Here is a 25,163-nt window from a genome sequence, read left to right on the forward strand (position 1 = left end):
CTTGTGCAGAAGCAATTGCAACTGCGTACTTTGAAGTTTAGTGTAGAAAACGGCATCAGGGCATTTCACAGAACATTTCTGACAAGCTCACAGTGAGACTGTAAAACTTAACATCTTTATAGGCATATCCTCAGCCATGTATCAAAGTGTCAGCATGGTTCACCATGTATCAATCTGTGGCTCAGAATACACTATCTCCCTCCTTGTGGCTTCAGAATGCCTTGTGTTTAAGCAGCACTTAGTTTAGAGCTTAAAACACAACATTTTTTTATTAGTTACAAGTAGGCTTACATTAACACTGCAAAGAAGTTACTGTGAAAATCCTCTGGTTGCCTCACTCTGGTGCCTCTTCGGGTACACTGAGGGAGAATTTAGCATGGCTAATGCATGTAACCAGCACATCTTTGGACTGTGGGAGGAAACTGGAGCACCCGGAGGAAACCCACACAGATATGGGGAGAGTGTGCAGAATCCACATAGACAATGACCCAAGCCAGAAATCGAACGCGTGTTCCAAGCGCAGTGAGTCAGCAGTGCTGACAACTGTGTCACCGTACTGTCCTAGTACAATTGGATAAAATAAATTGTTTAAATTGCTCAGCATACATACTGAATAACTCTTAAGAAATAAATCCAAGTGCATACATTATCAGCTGAACTGGACAACAGCATAAACCACAAGTAAGAACATAAGAAATAGGAGCAGGAGTAGGCCATCTAACCCTTCAAGCCTGCCCCACCATTCAATAAGATCATGGCTGATCTGAAGTGGATCAGTTCCACTTTCCCGCTTTCTCTCCATAACCCGTAATTCCCCTGTCTATCAAAAACCTATCTACCTATGACTTAAATACATTTAGCGAGGTAGCCTCCACCACTTCTACGGGCAGAGAGTTCCAGAGATTCACCACCGTTTGAGTGAAGAAGTTCCTTCTCAACTCTGATCTAAACTGCACCCCCCCACCCCCACTTAGCTTGAGGCTGTGCCCTCTAGTCCTGCTAACCTTTCTAAGCGGGAAGAATCTCCCTACCTCTACCCTATCCATCCTTTCATTACCTTATACGTCTCTATAAGATCCCCCCTCATCCTTCTAAACTCCAACGAGTACAGACCCAGTCTATTCAGTCTCTCTTCATAGTCCAACCCTCTCTTCTCCAGTATCAGCCGAGTGAACCTCCTCTGCACTCCCTCCAAGGCCAAAATATCCTTGCGCAAGCGCAGCGACCAAAACTGCACACAGTACTCCAGCTGCAGCCTCACCGGTGCCCTGTACAGTTGCAGCAAGACCTCTCTACTTATATATTCTATCCCCCTCGCGATAAAGGCCAACATTCCATTCGCCTTCTTGATCACCTGCTGCACTCGCAGACTGGGTTTTTGTGACTCATGCACAAAGACCCCCAGGTCCCTCTGCACCATAGCATGCTGCAGCTTTTGGCCTTTTAAATAATAATCCCTCCTACTGTTATTTCTGCCAAAGTGGATAGCCTCACACTTGCATAAAGATAACCTCACGCAAGTGTAAAGCTTGTCCCTTGATCATTGAAATTATTCAATCAAAAATCATGTCCTACTATGGTTTTAGATATTCCCCTACAGATTATATTTTATATACAACACACATATATTCGAATATGTGAGAATGGTTTTATTGACATTTTCCCCCAGTCATTTTTAATTCCGTGTCAGGGGTTATGACTGACATTGTGGGCTGGATTACTTCACTCGGTTGATATTTGATGACATCTTAGTTAAACAAGTAAAGTTTTGACTTATTACTTGAATATTACTAAATTGTAATCAAAAGTTCATTATACATACAGAGGACAAACAGAATGCTGCAGATTGCAGTAGGTTAATCCACATCAATTTTTCCTGCTCCACAATTTCCTTTAAGTAGCTCTTCTGAATTTCCATTGGAACACAGTTCTATGGACATCGACAAGACTCCAAAATCCCTCTCAAATAGCCATCATTCACCTGTGAGTCTTGTATTTGTAAATGTCTCTATTTGTAAATGATCTGGCTGGAACCCTATCCAATGTACATATGTATACTCTTCCATTGGGTGCAGTGAAATTAATTGCAGTGCTCCTACCACTGCCCTGCCAATTTACTAAGTGCGAATTCAGGGCTCAACTATCCAACATGGAATCTTCCTAGATCATATGGCACAACATAGAACATAGACACATAGAACATAGAACACTACAGCACAAACAGGCCCTTCGGCCCACAAGATGCGCCGATCACATCTATACCTACCAAGCCATAGAACTATCTGTAACTCCCAATGCCATTAGATCGCATATACTCATCCAGAAGTCTTTTAAAAGACCCCAGCGAGTTCACCTCCACCACCACCGATGGCAGCCGATTCCACTCACTCACCACCCTCTGAGTGAAAAACTTACCCCTAACATCTCCTCTGTACATGCTTCCCAGCACTTTAAACCTGTGTCCTCTCGTAGCGACCATTTCAGCCCTGGGAAATAGCCTCCGTGAATCCACCCTATCTATTCCTCTCAACATTTTGTAAACCTCTATCAGGTCGCCTCTCAACCTTCATCTCTCCAGGGAGAAGAGACCTAGCTCCCTCAACCTATCTTCATAAGGCATGCCTCCCAATCCAGGCAACATCCTTGTAAATCTCCTCTGCACCCTCTCAATAGCTTCCACACCCTTCCTGTAGTGATGCAACCAGAACTGCACACGGTACTCCAAGTGGGGTCTGACAAGGGTCTTATAAAGTTGCAGCATTACCTCCCGACTCCTAAACTCAATCCCTCGATTAATGAAGGCCAGTACGTCAAATGCCTTCTTGACCACATCCTCCACCTGCGAGGCCGATTTAAGAGTCCTATGGACCTGGACCCCAAGGTCCTTCTACTCCTCAACACAGCTAAGACTCCTACCCTTGATATTGTACTCCTGCATCCTATTGGTCCTGCTAAAATGGGCCACTACACATTTATCCGCGTTGAAGTCCATCTGCCACTTCTCCGCCCAGTCTTGCATCCTATCTATGTCACGCTGCAACTTCTGACATCCCTCCAAACTACCCACAACACCGCCAACCTTACTAACTCATCCCTCCACTTCCTCATCCAGGTCATTTAAGAAAATGACAAACAGCAAGGGTCCTAGAACAGATCCCTGGGGCACTCCACTGGTGACCGACCTCCATGCAGAAAAAGACCCATCCACAACCAGTCTCTGCCTTCTGCAGGCAAGCCAGTTCTGGATCCACAAGGCCAAAGCCCCTTGGATCCCATGCCCTCTCACCTTCTCAAGAAGTCTTGCATGGGGGACCTTATCAAACGCCTTGCTGAAGTCCATGTAAACCACATCCACCGCTCTTCCTTCAGTCACATTTTCAAAGAACTCAACTAGGCTCTTAAGGTATGACCTGCCCTTGACAAAGCCGTGCTGACTATTCCTGATCGTTCTAAACTCCTCTAAATGCTCATAAATCTTGTCCCTCAGAATCCTCTCCATCAATTTACCAACCACTGGGGTCAGTCTCCGGTCGGTAATTTCCCGGGCTATCCCTGTTCCCTTTCTTGAAAATAGGAACCACATCTGCAATCCTCCAATCCTCCAGAACCTCTCCCGTCTTCATCGACGATGCAAAGATCATTGCCAGGGGCTCTGCAATCACTTCCCTCATCTCCCACAGTAACTTGGGCTACATCCCATTTAGCCTCGGTGACTTATCTATCTTGATAGAATTTAACAAATCATTCACTATGGAGCTGATGAAGAGTAAGGACAAAATGAGCGAAGTGTAGTGGTGGAAGGTGGTGCGGCACTCGCTGGCAGCAGGGATTTGTTGTCTTGCAATTGTCCACAGGGTTTCCCATTGAAAACACTTCTCGCTGCCAAGTAAATTGCAGCAGGGTGTCCGTCAGCAGGACTGTAAAGTCACATCAGCAAGATTTTGGCATTCAAGGCCACGTTTCATTGATAATAAAGAGCACACTTCAATTTCACTATATCCTTGCTCCTAACTTATTGTTTTCCAATTCCATCCCCCACTCCACTGGTGACATAACGAGCTCCCCACCAAGGAAAACCAGAACATCATTTCAATGAATTAAAATATAACTGGCAGGCTTCTCTGCTATATCATCCCCCTGCATTTGCAATTATCCCATTTCCATTCTCGACATGATGTCACATCAGTGACGTTTACAATTGTTTTCAAAAACGGAAACCAAGTGAAGGGAACCCAGTGGGGGCGTGCATGTAAGTACAGCCCCTGGGGAGGGGTTTCCTTGCATTGCCCCTGGCACCCTAGCAGTTCCTCCTGGGGCACAGTGCCAGGGAGCTATGCCAGCTCATTGTTGGAGGCAGTGCCAAGGGGAAGAGGCTGACTAACCTGAACACAGGTAGACTGATGGCATCAGACGGCAACTAGGAAGCATGGGGGAATGTGTGTGGAGCTGAGGAAGAGGAGGGAAAATCTCATAGATCTGCAGGATCAAAGGAGTCGGGAAGAACATTGCAAATGGAAGAAATGGTGGAGGGAACAAGGAGGAGATAGTGAGCCATGGGCAATATCAGATTGTTGTGAGTGGGGGAACAGATTTGCTTGTTATCAGTTGTGGGGAGGGGTGTGTGTGTGTGTGTGTGTGTGTGTGTGTGTGTGTGTGTGTGTGTGTGTGTGTGTGTGTGTGTGTGTGTGTGTGTGTGTGTGTGTGTGTGTGTGTGTGTGTTTTGGGATGCCCCCATGTTCCCTAGGGGTGGAGGGGAGTGCCCATCTGCATGTTGGGGGGTGATTTCCAGCATTGTCTATGGGAGATCAGGGCGCCCTTTAAAAACAGTACCCCTATCTTGGTATTCCCAGTTGCTGGCTTTCTCTGGCTCACTTCACCAGTGTGACAGCATGAGCCAAGCCTCCAAATTTGTTCTGCACAGAGTATTGGATTATCTAGAGAGAAAAGCCAGCTGTATAGCCTGTGAGCTACATGCGGGTTTGCTCACCTCAGCCTGCATTCTGTCCACAGAATACAAAATTCCATCCATTGAGTTTACCAACATGCATGTTTCATATTATTTCCTCCAGATTGTTCAGGCCAGATCTATTCCCACAAAAACTATGGTGACTGCCACTGGTTAGCTTACTTCCATACAGGTTCTCTCTAACTTGATGCCTCAAAAGAACTAATTGTTCTAATCTGGACAATGACTTTTGTTATGAGGCAACCACAGCAGACACCATGCATGGGATATGGCAGCATAATGTTTATGTTAATGGATTATTAATTCTGGGACTTGGACAAATGATGTGGGAACATGAATTCAAATCCCACCACAGCAGCTGGGGAAGTTTAAACTCAGCTAACTAAGTAAAGCTGGAATGAAAAGCTCACCTCCAATAGTGGTGACCGTGAAAGTAGCAGTTGTTAGAAAAATCCATCTGATTCACTAATGTCCTTAAGAGAAGGAAATCTGCCATCCTAACCTGGGCTGGCCTACATGTGACTCCAGAGCCACAGCAATATAAATGACTTTTAAATGCCCTCTCTGATATGTTTCAGAAAATCACTCAGTAGTATTCAAGGAAGTAGGTCACACCCACTTCTCAGGGGCAATTAAAAATGGGCAATAAATGTTGACATTACCAGCAGTGCACACATCGCATGACTGAATATAGAAAATCAGCAAGACTCCAAAAACAGTAATAGAAGAAATTATCAATTTTTCTGCAGGTTTAATGGTATTGCTTAGGGAAACATGTTGATCAGGATAGTGTGAAAACTTCCTACTCTATTTTTGCAATGTCATAGGATCTTTAACATTCAGCCTATTCATCAACAGGATCTTAATTAATAGCAAGATATATAAAGTAAAGAAACCAAAAGGGTTGTGAACGTAGCTCAGTCCATCACGCAAACTAGACTCCCATCCATTGACTCCGTCTATACTTCCCCTGTTTGAAAAAGCAGCCAGCATAAAGAAAGATTTGATGCACCCTGGACATACTTTCTTTCACCATCTTCCATCGGGAAAAAGATACAAAAGTCTGAGAACATATACCAACCGATTAAAGAGCAGCTTTTTCCCTGCTGCCATCAGACTTTACAGTGGGCCTGCCTCATATTAAGTTGATCTTTCTTTGCCCCCTAGCTATGATTGTAACATTATATTCTGCACCCTCTCCTTTCCTTCTTCCCTTGTACTCTATGAATGGTGTGCTTTGTCTGTATAGTGCAAAAGAAACAATTATTTTTACTGTATCCCAATACATTGACAATAATAAACCTAATCAAATCAAAGCAAAGAGGTGCTGTGATGGGGAAAGAAGTATATTGTTTGGGATGGGTTTCCCCCAGGGTTCTGTAAAGCTTAGTGATGCGATAACATTGCCATTGTTTAAATCTGTATCCTGACTGCAACCTGCTGAATTGAGAAGCCAATTGACCAGAGAATGGGTCGACTGATGGCACCAGGCTGCAACCAGGGAAATGGGTGTGGAGCTGGGGAAGAGGAAGAAAAATCTGAGAGAATCAGAGGAGTGGGGAAGAACATTGCAAATGGCCCACGGAAGAAACAGTGGAGGGAATAAGGAGGAGATAGTGAGCCATGGAAATCTGCTGTTCTTACCTCGTCTGGCCTACATGTGCCTCCAGAGACATAGCAATGTGATTGACTTTCAACTGCCCCTCAGGCAACGAGGGATGGGCAATAAATGCTGGCCAGCCAGTGATGCCTATGTCCCATGAATTAATAAAAAACAACTCCTATAACATAACCAAAAGAGACTTTGCCTTTATATGATTCTCAATTTATTTACCGTAATTCCTGTAAGACTCATCTCCAAACCTCGTGGCCTGGGGCTTGGCTCTTCCTTTTGCAATTGGATCCCAGACTTCCTAACTCACAGACCACAGCCAGTAAGGATAGGCAACAACACTTCCTCCATGATCATCCTCAACACTGGTGCTCTGCAAGGCTGTGTTCTCAGCCCCTTACGATGCTCCTTATATACTCTGACTGTGTGGTCAAATTCCCCTCCAACTCGATTTTCAAATTTGCTGATGACAGTACTGTAGTGGATTGGATCTCAAACAATGATGAGACTGAGTACAGCAAAGACATAGAGAATCTGGTGAACTGATGCAATGACAATAATCTATCTCTCAATGTCAACAAAACAAAGGAGATAGTTATCGACATCAGGAAGCACAATGGAGGACACGCCCCTGTCTACATCAATGGGGACAAAGTAGAAATGGTCGAGAGCTTCAAGTTTTTAGATGTCCAGGTCACCAGCCACCTGTCCAGGTCCCTCCATGTAGATGCTATAGTTAAGAATGCCCACCAACGTCTACTTTATCAGGAGACAAAGGAAGTTTGACATGTCCAGTACAACTCTCACCTACTTCTACACTTGCACCATACAAGGCATTTTTTCTGGTTGTATCACAGCTTGGTATGAATCCTGCTCTGACCAAGAACCTACAGTAAGCTATAATAAACTACAAAGGGTCTTGAGCGAAGTCCAGACCATCACTCAAACCAAGCCTCCCATCCACTAACGCTGCCTACTCTTCCTACTGTCTCAGAAAAGTAGCCAGCATAATCAAGCTTTCTTTCACTTTCTTCCAACAGGAAAAAGATACAGAAGTCTGAGGTCATGTACTAAGCAACTCAAAAACAGTTTCTTCCCTGTTGCCATCAGACTTCTGAATGGACCTAGCTAGTATTAAGTTGATCTTTCTTAACATAAGAACATAAGAAATAGGAGGAGGAGTAGGCCATCTAGCCCTTCGAGCCTGCCCCGCCATTCAATAAGATCATGGCTGATCTGTCGTGGCTCAGTTCCACTTTCCCGCCCTTCTCCCCATAACCCTTAATCCCCTCGCTTATCAAAAACCCATCAACCCGCGTCTTAAAAATATTTAGCGAGGCAGCCTCCACCACTTCAACGGGCAGAGAATTCCAGAGATTCACCACCCTTTGAGTGAAGAAGTTCCTCCTCAACTCCGTTCTAAACTGCCCCCCCTTTATCTTGAGGCTGTGCCCCCTAGTCCTACTGTCCTTTCTGAGCGGGAAGAGTCTCTCGACCTCTATCCTATCCATCCCATTCATCATCTTATACATCTCAATGATGTCTCCCCTCATTCTTCTAAACTCTAACGAGTACAAGCCTAGTTTATTCAGCCTCTCCTCATAGCTCAACCCCCTCAACTCCGGTATCAGCCTAGTAAACCTCCTCTGCACTCCCTCCAAGGCCAAAATATCCTTGCGTAAGTGCGGCGACCAAAACTGCACACAGTACTCCTGCTGCGGCCTCACCAATGCCCTATACAGCTTCAGCAAGACCTCCCTACTTTTATATTCAATCCCCCTCGCTATGAAGGCCAGCATCCCATTAGCCTTCCTGACCACCTGCTGCACCTGCAGGCTGGGTTTTTGCGACTCACGCACAAGGACCCCGAGGTCCCTCTGCACCGTCGCCTGCTGCAGTTTTTCTCCACGTAAGTAATAATCCTTCCTACCATTATTCCTACCAAAGTGGACCACCTCGCACTTGCCAACATTAAATTCCATTTGCCAGTTCCTGGCCCATTCGCCCAGCCTACCTAGATCCCTCTGCAGACTCTCCACACCCTCCGCGCAATTTGCCGTTCCACCAATCTTGGTGTCATCAGCAAATTTCGACACCCTACACTCGGTTCCCTCCTCCAGATCATCTATATAAATGGCAAATAGCTGAGGCCCCAGAACCGACCCCTGGGGCACTCCACTAGTCACCAACCGCCAATCCGAATAGCACCCATTAACCCCCACTCTCTGCCTCCTATTTGACAACCAATCTTCTATCCACGCTAACACCCTACCCCCAACTCCATGCCCCCTTACCTTCTGCAATAACTTCTTGTGAGGTACCTTGTCAAACGCCTTCTGAAAATCAAGAAAGACCACATCCACCGGCTCTCCTCTATCCACCGCCCTAGACACATCCTCATAGCACTCCAATAAATTTGTCAGACACGACTTCCCCTTAACGAAACCGTGCTGCGTCTGCTCTATCAAGCAATTCCCCTCAAGATGCCTCGCTATTTCCTCCTTGATGATGGATTCTAACATTTTACCTACAACAGATGTTAAACTAACCGGCCTATAATTCCTTGCCTTTTGCCTGCCACCCTTCTTAAACAATGACGTAACATTAGCCGTTTTCCAATCTTCCGGCACTTCCCCGGAATCCAGCAACGTTTGGAAAATAACCACCAAGGCATCCACTATCACCTCCGCCATTTCTTTCAGAACCCTTGGATGCATTCCATCCGGTCCTGGGGACTTGTCCACAATCAATCCCTCCAGTCTGTCGAGGACCGCCTCTCTAGTAACAATAATGTCATTGAGATCCTCCAGTCCTACCGCCTTTCCATCGCTAACACCCAGCAAATTATTCACGTCCTCCTCCGTGAAGACCAAAACAAAAAAGTTATTCAAGACCTCAGCCATTTCCCCATCCCCTACCACTAAGTCCCCCCTCTCATCCTCTAAGGGTCCAACATTCACCCTAGCCAGCCTCTTCCTTTTTATATATTTATAAAAACTCTTGCTATCCTTTTTTATATTAAGCGCTAGCCCAGCTTCATAGTTTCCCCCACCCTTCTTTATCAACTTCTTTGTCAATCTTTGTTGACATTTAAACCTCTCCCAATCCTCTTCTCGCCCACCACTCTTAGCTACTCTAAACGCCTCCGCTTTTAATTTAACACTTTCCTTCACCTCCTTCGTTATCCACGACCTCTCCTCCTACGGTCCTTTTTAACCATCGGAATAAATTTCTGCTGAGCACCAAGAAAGATCTCCTTAAAGATCCTATGACTGTAACACTACATTCTGCACTCCCTCCTTTCCTTCCCTATGTATGGTATGAATCGAGTCTGCACTGACCACATTCCCACCCAGGCCCTACCCCCACACCCCCACATATTTTACCCGCTAATCCAAGCACCCTAGGACACTAAGGGGCAATTTTAGCATGGCCAATCAATCTGACACGCATATCTTTGGACTGTGGGAGGAAACCCATGCAGAAGAGAATGTGCAAACTTCACACAGACAGTGACCCAAGCCAGAAATTGAACCCAGGTCCCTGGAGCTGTGAAGCAACAGTGCTAACCACTGTGCTATCATGTCACCCTGTACAGCACGTGTATACTAATACATATGAGAATAATAAATCAAATCAAAAATTTGCATTTTACTTCAAGGGAATTGGGTTAATGAATTTGTATGGGTCTATTTATTCCCACCATTGCATATTTGGCTTTTAAGTGTACATTAAAATTTTCTGGTTTTCTTTCCAAAACGAATTAATGTAGACATTAAAATTGCTTTTGCCACCTGTCCTCCCATAATTCAAAATTATGGCACACTAGGGGCATAAGTTTTAAAATATATATGCAGGATAAACAGAATGGTATAAAGAGAGATCATTACTCTTTTGTATTGTTCTTTACTTGGATTTGTGTAGGGAAAGCCTATTAGGGGCTATAATTTCCAGAGGGCTACCACTTGCCAAATTGAAGGTGGCCTAGGGAAACAAAGAAACCATGATGAGAACCTGACTGGATGTGGAGTTACAGCAGAGTTTAATGTCATTGTGATGAGAGATGTGAACTCTCAGAAAAGGCCTCTTCTGCAGGAAAAGGCTGCTCCTGAGTTCTTATAGTATAAGTTTTGCACCCTGGTCCATTGAAACATATCTTCCCAGGAGTCATGTATAATGCTCACAGATCATTTGCCATCACATATTCAATGATGTTACATAGCAAAATTTATGTGTTAAAATAGCTCCTGATTAGCTGTTAACACACAGAAACGAGATCTGCTAAATTTTAATGTACATCCATTGTCAATTTCCAGACACTTTGCAGACCTGTAACTACAAATGCTCCTAGTACTCCGAGTTACAAGACAGTTCTGATTGTGTTCAAATACATAGATGTTTATTTTGCTTTTCTTTTTGCAAACCACTTCGTATTTCAAATCAGCCCAACCTTTAGTCTTTGTTTTAACATCTCCGAGTTAAGCCTCATTCTGCAAGGGCCCCCAGATTTCGGCACCAAGAGATGTATTCCTATTAATTCTGCCATCTAGCTATGTCTGTGAATTCCCTATCCACAGTAAGAAGTCTCACAACACCAGGTTAGAGTCTAACCGAAAGCTTGTGAGATTACTATCAAGTAAACTGGTTGGACTCTAACTTGGTATTGTGAGACTTCTTACTGTGTTTACCCCAGTCCAATGCCAGCATATCTACATCAATTCCCTATCCAGTCAGGGAGCATGGCTCCCTTCCTGAAATCCACCACAGCAAAATGGACCACAAAAAAAAAGTTACGCTACAGGGACACTCAAAGAATGGGTGGGGAGGTTGAATTCAAGGAAAGGCCATCATACTCTTGGATGAATATTCATACGGCTAATCAGAGTGCTTATTGATACTATCCCCATTCTTGGAAGTGCAATAGTGGCTTCCCTGTATTTCTTTCAATTTAGTATCGTTCATTTCGTACGATGCTGTACCCTCTATGTTGGAGAGATGAGATGTAGAGCAGGTCACTACTTAGCTGAACATCTCTGTTCAGCCTACAAATGTGACTGCTGATATCCAGTCACTTACCTTTTTAATTCTCTGCCTACTCCGACTCTGTCCTCAACCATCTGCAATTTTCAACCATGACCCATACAAGCTGGAGGAACAGTGCCTCATCTTTCAAATAGATGTTTTATAGCCTTTAGGACTCAGCATTGAGTTAAACAATATGAGTTTGTGACCACCACTCCCATTTTTTCAGACAGCTGCTCTTGGTAATGAACTTAATTCTCACTTACTCTTAAAGTTTATTTTTTTAAATGTTTTACTTTGTTTCACTTTACTACCTCTTCTTGCCGTGCACAATTACCCATTTTGTCATTTACTCACTCCTGTTTTTCACCTGATCACAAACCTTACTTTTTGTTCCTTACTATCCAGGTCTCACCCCCACCACCCTCTTCCTCCTTTTGTTCCCTAAAACCTCTTCCATCTCTAATTTTTTCCCACTTCTGGTGAAAGGTCAGCATCCTGAAATATTAACTCTGTTTGTCCCTCTAGAGGTGCTACCTGAGCTGAGAGTTTCCAGAATATTCTTTTTTATTTCATTATTGGAGGTAATTATCTCCCTCGAAACCTCACAACAATCTCCCTGTCTTTGCATCATCTCTATTCACGTTGTTCTCCTCCTCAATATCTTCCTCATTCTCTTCCTGCAGCACCATGGACTTGCTCTTTGGCCAGCTGAATGTTTCACAATACTGCATGAAGCATGCAGGAGATAAAAATTGGAGATTTGGGGGAACCCTTGAGCAGCATCCTACCAGAGAAATCCAAACAATTGAATATTTGCTTCACAGGGCATCACGATGACACAGTGACCAACAGTGCTGCCTCACAGTGTCAGAGACCTGGGCTTGGGTAAGATGCTCTTTTGGACAGTCGGTGCAGACTTGATGGGCTGAATGGCCTTTTTCTGCCCTGTAGGTATTATATGGTTCACTTGTCCAAGACAATTTGCTGTGGGCATGGGTCTCACTACAATGTGCTGCTACTGTGCTGGGGTTATAAACTGGATCTACATCATTGCTGCAAAGGGCAGTGTTGAGTCTTATTAGAATGATATGCTTGCATTCTAGGGCCAGTCAGATAATGTGGGCACCAATGAATCACTCTGGTTTGAGCAACATGATAACTGAAAAACACAGCGTTATGAGTCCTCATGAATTGACTTGTTCAATCAAGTTGTTCAGTATTATTGGAATCCAGAAGGAGATTCTCTTCTTTTAAACTACTAGATATAAACTAAGAACATATATACCCTTCACAACCTCAGAATGTCCAAAGTGTTTTACAGCCAATAAAGTACTTTCGAAGTGTGAGGTGGGAAATGAGATAACCAATTTGCAGACAGTAACCTCCCACTATCGACAATGTGATAATGATGAGATAACCTGCTTTACTGATGTTGGTTGAGAGATAATTATTGACCAGGACACTAGAAAGCACTCCCCTCCTTGTTCTTTTTTGACATAGTTTCACAGCAGCACAGTGGCACAGTGGTTAGCACTGCTGCCACACAGCGCCAAGGACTCGGTTCAATTCCAGCCTTGGGTCACTGTGTGGAGTTTGCATTCTCCCCCTGTCTGCATGGGTTTCCTCTGGGTGCTCTAGTTTTCTCCCACAGTCCAATGATGTGCATATTAGGTTAATGTTAAGTTGCTAAATTGCGACTTAATGTCAGGGGAATCAGCAGGGTAAATTCATGAGATTATGGGGACAGGGCCCTGGGTGGAACTATTGTTGGGGCAGACTTGATGGGCCAAATGGCCTCATTCTGCACTACAGGGATTCTAAGATCTACTTAAAAGGACAGATAGGACCAGTTTAATGTCTCATCTAAAGATTATTGCTCAAGCAACCATCAAGGCACTAAAAAAGTAAGTCCGAACAAAATAAAGGCTTCAACAAACATTTCTGTGTTGCCATAACCATTAGTCTGGGTGGCTATTCAGGAATAATAGTATTGTACACAATTCTGAGAATTGTGGGAAGAATGTTAAGACCTTGGAAAGAAGTCAGAGAAGATCTTCCAGGCTTAGGGACTTCAGATAGGCACTTTCAGTAAAAATATATTAGAAAAAAATAGTATGCATGACAATCAATTCACAAAGAGGAATGCTTACTGCTGAGAAACTATTAATGGTCAAACAGGAACAACCTAGATTTAAGAAACACTCCACAGCTGGCCTACTCTCTTTGGATGAACAACTAACTGTACAACTCCAGCCAAGCTCATGAAACTTGGTGTGCAATCCCATTTGCATAATTAACATGGGAAAATGTGAGTGGTACGTCTGCAGCAACAATGCACATTGGTGCCTGACAAAGGAACCATTAAAGCAGTGGAGCCTCACCTCCGCAGTCTGGTAATTAATCCAAGAGCCTGGCATTGTCAGGAAAGGTCATCATTTCTGGCTTATGCAGTTTGAAAAAAGTTGTTTTGCTGCTTCTGTACAAGTGGCAAAAGACTATCATTATTTTCCAATTAACGATAGAGGCTGGAATCAGATGGAGGCCATGTCCTGAACTGTGATATCCATTCCTCCACTCCACCCAAATCTAACACCAATACATGTTCAACCTGGTCCATTTAGAATTAGAAGAGGGGAACCCCTCTCCTCCCCCTTAAATGTGAAATAATGTCCCAGCCCACTCCTCAGTCACTACAACATGTTTCTGCACCCAAGTAAAGGAATTCCCTCCTCTCCCTAACACTGTTCCATTTCCTGAATACTTAGAGTTACAGAGGTTTGCAGCATTGGAACAGGCCTTTCAGCCTAAATTGTCCATGCTGCCTTTTTAAACCACTGAGCCAGTCCCAATTGCCCGTGTTTGGCTCATATCCCTCTATACCCATCCTACCCATGTAACTGTCTCAATGCTTTTTAAAAGACAAAATTTTCCCTGCCTCTGCTATTACTTCTTGTAGCTTGTTCCAGGCACTGTGTGTGTAAAAATTGCCCTACTAGACCCTTTTGTATCTCTTCCCTCTCACTTTAAACCTATGCCCTCTTCCATTACATATCCACTTAATCTCTATTTTATGTGAAAGAATTGCATTTATATAGCACTTTTTACAACCACCAGGCGGCTCAAAGTACTTCACAGCCAGTGAAGGACCAATGAAGTGTAAGCACTTCTGTTCTAAGGAGAATAAACTTGACTTCTTTAGTTTCTCCCTATTACTGAAGTTCCCCAATCCTGGCAATTTCCTAGTAAACCTCTTCTTTCCAAGGCTGCATTCTGTCTAAAGGGCACAGAATTATACAATACTATAGTTCCAGACAAGCAGCCCAGGCTAGTAGTTACAGTAACCCAAAAGTTGAGAGTTCAAATCGAGCCTTGTGAAATATCGTAACATGATGAACAACACTGACAAATTATGTAAAATCCCAATTGCTTCATTCATTTGCTTTAAAGGCGATTAGCCAAAGAACCAGAGACATGAGGAAACATTATTTAGCAGAGTGAGCTGTTACGTTCTCAAATGCTTTGAGTGAAAGAGTGGTGGAAACAGATTCAATTATAACTGTGAAAGAAGAATTGTGTTAAGATACTGGATCAGAACACCAAGTTACATCAGGATACCAGACAGACCCCAGTTTTTTTCTGTTTTGGCATGAAGGTGAGGATAGGAAGTTTTGCACCAGGAATAATTTCACTGACAAATTAGGTATCTTTTATCATAAGACAAATTTTATTTAATAACACAGTTTAAATATAACTCTAACAAATGAAACAACTTAATTATTAATAGTTAAACATTATTTTAAAGTGAAAGGAAGTAACTTTACTTTCTAGCTTATGACGGTTCCTAATCCAAATAAGCAACATTCCTCTTATAGAATTAAATGCCACTTAGATACCGTGAGCAACCATAAATATACTTGCTGTAATGAGTGTGGACAATCTTGAAGCTTTCAGAGAGAAAATGAGTTTCAAAGCAGCTTGCAGAAACCTATATCTTCAAAAAAATTCCTAGTTATAACTGCAACTCTAAACTGAAAAGGTGTCTTTCTCTCTGCTCGAGCTCTGCCCTCTCTTTGGATGAACAAGTAACTGTACAATGTCAGCCAAGCTCATGAAAATTGGTGCGCAATCCAATTTGTATAATTAACATGGGAAAATGTGAGTGGTACTTCTGCACAATATTGCAAACATCATCACTTGACCTTATCAATCAACTTTCCAAAGAATCTTTCATGTAAAGAAAAGTCCATCAGCTCTATCAAAGTAACAAGCTCCGAGCTGAAAGGAATAATTTTCCTGCTTTTATAACATCTGAGCTAAATGTTTACCAGACATATTGACTTCCTGTAGAATAAAGCTGAATTTTAAACATTCTCCTTAAACTCTCTCACACACACACACACACACACACACACACACACACACATATATATAGACACATGCATGCACTACTATTATCACAATTGGATAAATATTAAAATGGAAGAAAAAATGCTGGACTGTGGAAAAAAGCAGGTGAGTGGGATTAATTGGATGGCTCTGCCAAAGAGCTAGCACAGACATGATATGCCGAATGGCCTCATTCTGCACTGTATCATTTTACAAGTCTATGAAAATTCAGCTGAAAATTATACAACATGCAGTAGCACCATCCTAGGGACTACATTAAAGAACACATCCAGATCAATCTAGACACATTAACGTGCTTCAGAACTCTAAGAGCATGTTCAGTGGTGCTCAGATTGCAGTATGAATGTCATTATTAACTGTCTTCATTGGTAACTCTGGAAAGGGCACAGTTGCTTTCAATCCTGGCTGAAGGCTTGATTGCCCAGGATTCAGCCAAATGCTTGTCTTTCTGGATTAAAGAATGGAAAGTGTAGTGGATCCACGCAACAAGATTTTACAACTGATCTTACATTCCTTGCCCATCTCACCACCACAGTTCTGTCAGAAAGGCAGTTGAAAATTGTGCCTAAAATTAAAAATATTACAGTAATCTGGCGCATTGATTGTGGTGTAAGAAAAGTGCATCCACATGAACTGGAAGGAGGATAACAAAGGAAAGGACTATTCATAACAAAAAAAGCTTATCATGATGGTAACGTAGTAACAGGAAACAGCCTCAAAAGGAAACGTGGTGGGATTGGGGTCCCAGAAAAATGTTTCAGGGCCTGCAAAATACTCGTTACACCGTCAAACCTTCACCATCATCCATCAGGGCCTGGCTTCTTGACTGGATCCAACTGGGAGCTGCTGGATTCTCTATTTCCCCAAACCCAGAGACCAAGTCAGGTTGTCCGCAGCCAATGTCTAAAATACATCTGGGGCTGCTGATCAGGCACTGGTCACACCCGACCCACTGCTGCCCAACTACCCAGTGTACATTCCTCTTAGAAATCGCCACCTTGATGTGTGAAAAGATCATTCCAAATGAAATTTGAAGAGAAATACTTATGACTCGTACTGCTACGGATCTTGACAGAATATATTATGGCTTTTATTATATCATAATTTTCCCACAGTTTTATGAAATTACGTGCGCAAGACCATTGAATCGATCTTAATTTAGTGGGTGATCAAATTTCATGTGAGCAATACATCATTTTCTTTTTCCATGACTTCAAATTATGATCCTGCAATTTAGCTCATGCCATAAGTTTCCCAATATTTATCATCCTATGCACAGTGAAGGCTAAATTCAACAAGCCCCAAAAACAGACGCCAGGATCGCGATGCACCATTAAAGCCATTGATTTTGATGCAATTAGCACGCACATTCTGTGCTGTCCACTAAATTTAAAGATTCCAGTAATTGAAAGCAGCAGTAATTGTGCTGTTTCCTTTAACCGGATGCTTCAGTGAAAAGTGAGGGTAGGAGGAGGTGAGAGGGGAGTGGAGGTGCAAGACAGTGGATGGATAGGACTACATAGAGGGAGCTGGCACCTTTTAAAGGGGAGGCGCATTATGGCTGATGCAGGAGCTGGGAGTCATTCAGGGAGTTAGGGTGAGCTGAGAAACATTGAAGAATGGCACAACATGGGAGAGAGAGAACTCCCAGGTTTGCAGATGCTGCACTTAATGAGCAAGGTGGAAAGGAGTGAGACAGCTGACATGTATTGTAATCAAATGCATTAGCAGACAAAAGGCAGGGAATTATAGGCCAGTTAGTTTAACGTCTGTAGTTGGATCTGATTTCAAAGAAGAAATAGCGAGGTACCTAGAAAAGAATGACTTGATCGAGCAGATGCAGCACGGATTCGTTAAGGGGAAGTCGTGTTTGACGAATTTATTGGATTTCTATGAGGATGTGACTAGTGCGGTAGACAGAGGGGAACCGGTGGATGTGGTGTTTTTACATTTCCAAAAGGCGTTTGATAAGGTGCCTCATAAAAGGTTGCTACTGAAGGTTAGGGTGCACGGAGTTGAGGGTAAGGTGTTAGCGTGGATAGAGGATTGTTTGTCTAATAGGAAGCAGAGAGTTGGTATCAATGGGTGCTATTCTGGTTGGTGGTTGGTGACTAGTGGAGTGCCCCAGGGATCAGTGCTGGGGCCTCAACTATTTACCATTTATATAGCTGATCTGGAGGAGGGGGCTGAGTGTAGGGTGTCGAAATTTGCTGATGACACGAAGATGAGTGGAAAAGCAAATTGCATGGAGGGTGTGGAAAGTCTGCAAAGGGATCTGGATAGGCTGAGTGAATGGGCGAGGACCTGGCAGATGGAGTATAATGTTAGCAAGTGTCAGGTTATCCACTTTGACAGAAATAATAGTAGGAGGGATTACTATTTAAAGGGCGAAAAGCTGCAGCATGCTACGGTGCAGAGGGACCTGGGGGTCCTTGTGCATGAGTCGCACAAACCCAGTCTGCAGGTGCAGCAGGTGATCAAGAAGGCGAATGGAATGTTGGCCTTTATAGCGAGGGGGATAGAATATAAAAGTAGGGAGGTCTTGCTGCAACTGTACAGGGCACTGGTGAGGCCGCAGCTGGAGTACTGTGCACAGTTCTGGTCGCCACACTTGCAGAAGGATATCTTGGCCTTGGAGGGAGTGCAGAGGAGGTTCACTAGGCTGATACCGGAGATGAGGGGGTTGGACTGTGAAGAGAGACTAAATAGACTGGGTCTGTACTCGTTGGAGTTTAGAAGGATGAGGGGGGATCTTATAGAGACGTATAAGATAATGAAGGGGATGGATAGGGTAGAGGTAGAGAGATTCTTCCTGCTTAGAAAGGATAGCAGGATTAGAGGGCACAGCCTCAAGATAAGGGGGGGGGTGCAGTTTAGATCAGAGTTGAGGAGGAACTTCTTCACTCAAGGGGTGGTGAGTCTCTGGAATTCTCTGCCCATTGAAGTGGTGGAGGATACCTCGATAAATATATTTAAGTCATGGGCAGATAGATTTTTGATAGACAGGAGAATTAAGGGTTATGGGGAGAAAGTGGGAAAGTGGAACTGATCCACTTCAGATCAGCCATGATCTCATTGAATGGCGGGGCAGGCTCGAAGGGCTAGATGGCCTACTCCTACTCCTGTTTCTTATGTTCTTATGTTCATTGCTGTTTAATTAGTTACACGATGTGTCGTGCCATTCACGGGTTGCCCCCTCTCTTCCACCCTGGATTACCTCCAAGCGTTCACTGGATTACTTAAGTAGGCTGCCATGTGGCAGCCTTTTCATCCTTTTATCTTGCTTAACAAGGGAGCTGACCATTTTAATATATAATAGTAAAAGATTAAAAAATTGGCGACAAGGTGTGTTTTCCAACAAGATAGTCAACAAAGAACAGTTTTAGACAAAAGTGGTGGCGAGAACCATTTTCCAACAAAATAGTCAAATGAAAACTCATCTCAGACGTGGACTAGGCCTGAAGGAACAATCTCCAGCCAACCATCGATTGTACTGCAGTAAAACTAGCTGTGCGAATAGGATATTAGCAAAGCTTAGGAGTAGCAATTAACTTTTAAAGTTAAAAGGAAGTACGTTGGCCCGATCCTAACTTTTTTTTCTTGATCATGACCCAGAGAGAATGGAGAGGCAGAGATGGGAAACCAGAAAAAAAGTCAGTAAATCAACTGCAAAAGAAGTCGAAGTAATCCAGTAGATGCAACAAAAAGTAAAAAGAACATTTGTCTACTTACCGGTAAATCTGGGGAAATCTTTGGAACTGCAATTCCTCACACATATTGGACTACCGCATTGGGATCTTTGCATTTGAGAGAGAGAGAGAGAGCCTGGATTCTTTTAACAAAAAGGGAAAGCTATTACTCCTGAAATAGAGTCAGACTAACAAAACCAAGCAAGAACTGGAATCATAGAACCCCTACATTGCAGAAGGAGGCCATTCAGTCCATCAAACCTGCACCAACAACAATCCCACTGAGGCCCTATCCCTGCAACCTCATGTATTCACCTTGTTAATCCCCTTGACAGTAAATGGTAATTTAACATAACCAATCAACTTACCCTCCATATCTTTGGAGTATGGGAAGAAACCAAAGCATCCAGAGAAAACCCATGCAGACATGGGAAGAAGGTACAAACTCCACACAATCACTAACACCAGAATTGAACCCGGATCCTGGTGCTGTGAGGCAGCAGTGCTAACCATTGTGTCACCATACCTCCATTAAATCTTTTTGTTTTGGATTGGTGGTTGCATATTTTAAAAAAGTTACTGTTCTACACAAACAACAAGTTTAAAAAAAAATTAAAAAATACAAATTAAAAAGAAAGAGAAATTGCTGAGAGATTCAGATTCCATCAATGGAAGAGAGTGAAAATATATTTCAATTCACATCAACGTTAAGAAGACTGGCAAAGAACTGTGAGATTTGCTTGACCCTCGAAGACACCATATGAGACAGACATGTTTATGACTTCAAAATGAAGCAATCCAAAGACAATTGCTCACTGAAAGTTATTTAACGCTAAAACTTGCTGTTGAGATCACAGTGTCCATGGAATTGGCCATGAAAGAAGCTTCCTAAATTGGAACTGGAGCAAAAATACACAAGATGGCAACTGACAGATAGAAATATCTTAAAACGTAAGCATGCCAAAAATGTTTTTGGTTGCGGGGGGGGGGGAGCACTCTCCACAGAACGTTGGAGCAAAGAAAATAAATGTCGAATCTGCAGCAAGAAAGGCCACAGAACAAAGGCATGTTGGAGACAACAGTCTTCTCAAAACTCGAAGGAATGATCTACAAAAAGAGTCTACAAAATGTCTGATGAAGACGAATATTCCCGAGACCATACCGTGTTAGAGAAGATTCAAGAACTTAAGCTCAGTGTCCTATCCATGCAAGGGATATGCAAAGGTTCCAGTTTATCAAACTTAAATGGGAAGGAAGTAAAGATGGAAATAGATACGGGAGCATCAGTAACACCCACATCAGGAAATATGTATAAACTTGAACATCTGCTACTAATTTGATAAGAATTTGCAGTGATTTCAAGGCAACAATAAATCCAGCATTGTGTATCAACCAGTCCCCCTTACCATTGATCGAGGACCTATTTACTAGATTGTCTTGGGGGAGCAGTGGCAGCAGTTCAGTAAGGTAGACTTGCCCAAGCATACCTCTGTATAAAAGTCACAACCATTGCTAACAATTGTTACTCAACAAAGGGTTGTTCCGATATAAATGCCTGCCATTCAGAGTAACATTGGCATTGGCCCTACTCCAAAAATCCATGGATCATATCCTAAGTGGCCTCAACAGTGTTCAGTGTTATCTGGATGACATCTAATCACAGGCAAAAACGAACAGGAACGAAATTTGGAAGAAATGCTGGAGCATCTAGACAAGCACAATCTTCATGTAAAGAAAGATATGAATTGTTATCTATTATCAATCAGTTATCCAGGTAACATAATAGATAAAGATGGCCTCCCTAAAAAAGTAAAGGCAATGATTCTCAAAGTGCCAAGACCACAGAATATGTCACAGTTGCAATTATTTTTAGGATTAATAAATTATTATGGAAAATTCATTCCAAACCTTGCAACACTATTAAAACCATTTCATACCTTTTTGTGTGCTAACCAACAATGGAATGAGTGTGATGAGTGTGAAAGTGCATACAAAGGAGTTAAAGACACGCTAAAGAAATCTGAAGTCCATTTTAAACCAATGTTGAAAATTCAGTTAGCATGTGACTCATTGCCCTAAGGGTGGGTCTAGTTGTCTCACACATCATGCCATAGGAAAGAACGGCCTTCATGTGCCAGATTTTATCAAGCACTGAACAGAATTATACTCAACTTGAGAAAGAAGTTGTGAACATTATTTTTGGAATGCAATTATTTCGCCTGTATCTGTATGGGTGACATTTCACTTTGTTGGCTGTTGCCAACAATTTTTGGTCCATAAAAGGGAATTCTATTATTAGCTGCAGGCTGTTTACAAAGGCTGCCTTTAATACAATCAGCACATAATTATTATCAAATATAGGAGATCAGAGCAACATGCCAACACCAATGGCTTATCAAGATTACCAATTCAGGACAAAACTGAATCACAGATCAGCTTCATCAACATATTATACATTCTGAGGTAAACAATGTACCAATAATATCATCTCAGGTTAGACAAAAGCACATGAGGAATGATCCATTGATGAAGAAGGCTATGGACATGGTCTTAAGAGGAACATCACTGGACAATCAGAAGAAAAATCCTGAATTAAGACGTTATGTTACAAGGGAACATGAATTAACTGTCCAAAATAAAGTAGTGCTATGGGGGAATCGGAGTGATCATTCTTCCATTTTTGCGAAGCCATTAACTACATGCAGATATATGAGGAGAATGCGCAAACTCCACACAGTCAGTCACACAAAGCTGGAATCGAACCCGGGTTACTGGCATTATGAGGCAACAGTGCCACCATGCCACCTGTATCAAATTTTATTTACTCATGCCCGCGATGCTACTACAATAGTAGAGTGACAACAACAAGCACAAGTTACTTACTGTGAACAAACATTGAAACAGAGGAGGTTCAATCATGGAGAAAGAGTTTTAGCAAGAAATGACAAGTGAGAAGACAAGTCTGATTTCTTGCACGATACAATTTGATGATGAGAGAATTTGGGGAGACACACAAATCAAACCTTTGCTTTAAAGAGTGAATTAGCAGAGTCAAATCAGAAAGGCTTAAGTCAGACACCCAAGGTTGTGAAATTACTGAACCAAGAATGACTTCAGAACTGAGCTCAGATTCTATTGCAGTAGAACAACTCAGATCCAAAGAAGCTGACAAGGAAACAACTTCACAGAATGAGATACCTGATAATGGTGAAGAACAGACCACCAAGGATATTGAAGATTAGACCCCAAAATGCTGTATCTTATCAAAATGAAATTGGCTTCCACCAAGAAGATTCTTGCATTAACTCTCGCATATTAGTATGTAGTACTTCGCAATGTTCATAGTGGGTAAGTGTTGATGTTTAATGCTTAAAGTTTGTTGCCATACTATTGGAGTGAAAAGGAAGGGATGTTATGTATTGTAAATCAGTGCACCTAACCACTGTGCCACTGTGATGCCCACTGCCACCGTGAAGCCTATCAATGCATCTCTTTCTGATTAGTCACGTGACATCATCAGAGACATTTGCAGGTATTTCCCTCTCTTCCATCCTGAACTGAAAATGAGCAACTATCGAATGAAGTTCGACTAACTTATTAAATAATCCACTGTGTGGCAACCTTTTCAACCTTTTGTCTTGCTATACAAAGTCCCAGATAACCATAGGTTGCTCTCCCCCTAAAAGGGGAGAGCTGACTGGTGGTGATTTAACCTGAGGATCATCACACCTCAGACAAGGTTGAGAAGGCATGAATAACCTCAGCCGATATGGGAATTGAACCCATGCTGATGGCATCATTCTGCATCGCTAATCAGTCATCTGACCACTGAGCTGAAGCTTGCTGTATAAGTGTACCAATTAAATATACAATAACCAGAAAGACACAAGTCTTTCCATATGAATTCTCAGAAATTAGTGGGCCAGTTAACTAGGGAGGCCAATGCCAGGAGTCAAGTCCAAGAGCCTGGATGCTGAGGGAACATCCATACCTCCACAGAACACAAATCTTCTAACCTCTCCGAGAATGACTGCATTCATGGTCTTGCCACTGCTGCAAATCCAATTCTCCCTACTGGTGCTTGTTAGGCAACTAGCAAAGATTGCTGTCTCACCTATGCTGAGATGTCAGAGTCAAAAAGCTAGATGCATAAGGTATGGAGCTGCTCTGTACCCTCTAGCAGTCTCCCCCACTGAAATTCTAACAACCACGCCTAGGCCCCTGTGCAAGGGCCTACACTGTGTAGGAACCCTGGAAATGGTGAAAGCACCAAAGGAAGGAAGAAGAGCTGATTTTTTTTGTCTGGAATATTGGATGTTTTCGGATAAGGATTATATGGAATTGTTGTTTTGTGCTGCTTTTGCTTCCAGCATTGTATTTAAGAGGATTCTGTGATGGCCCACAGCTAAAGGATAATACGATGTGGGGCTGCTATACCTTGGTGATTTGGAGTTGTGCTCAGAGGAACTAGAGACAAATGAAGTTAATTCAGCCATTCAGGTCAGAATGTATATGTGCCAGTTAGTTCCTTTGCCTCCTGCAGCCTCCCCCATTGAAAGTCAACAACCTTTCATCAGAATTGCTGCAGCCACTGACTTAACGCTGCATAACAGCACTAGGACTTGGAAAGGCACAAGGAGAACAAGCACAATAGAATTATTGGCTAATTGTATGCAATTTGGTGTTATTTTCTTTGCAAATTTTGTTTAGGAAATGCTTATTTGTGGCAGCTTTTATTTTAACATTGTAGCCCTGTAGGTGTGGTAATGATCAAAAAGAAAGGGAAGGTAAGGCGAGGGGCTGTTGGTGAATGAGGAATTGGGGTTAGATTCACTGGTATCATACTGTTGGTGAATGAGGAATTGGTGTTGGGTTCACTGATATCATACTCAGATAAGTTCTTCATGGATAGACTCCTCACGCCCTTGCTCCTTACTATATAGTCAGTGGCCAGGGCTGGCCCCATGCGATAGTGAGATTGTTAGCATGAGATGGACCACAATGAATGAGAATACGCTCATTACAAAAGTGCTGCAGGTCCCATTTGTAGAAATGAAGCAACAGTCAAGTAGTTGATGAATGTGCCCTTCTCAAGATCTCAGGAAATAGATAAAGAATGTATATATCCACAGCTGCCAGGCATCAGTGTGGAGATGATCTACAGAATAACCCATGGCTGCAGCCCTCTGGGCCTGGAAGGGATGAGGCTGGTATTAAGAAAGTCACGATAGGCAACACTGGTTTAAGTAGACATTTAATGGCCAGTAATCTGCACCGCTGACCCTGCTCCCCCCTGCCCCCTCACCTCCCCCAATGCTACTGAGTGGGTAGCCAGTGCCAGCCTGACCCCACCTGCACAAGAGTGGGGTCTCTAACTCAAAGATAGGAATTATCAGATAGATAACCCGATTTTCAACTCTCAAAATCTCCCCTTCATAGCCGCCTCTCAGCAGCTGATAAGCTT

Source organism: Carcharhinus amblyrhynchos, chromosome 9, assembly GCF_965287045.1.
Source record: "Carcharhinus amblyrhynchos chromosome 9, sCarAmb.v2.hapA, whole genome shotgun sequence".
Classification (NCBI taxonomy): domain Eukaryota; kingdom Metazoa; phylum Chordata; class Chondrichthyes; order Carcharhiniformes; family Carcharhinidae; genus Carcharhinus; species Carcharhinus amblyrhynchos.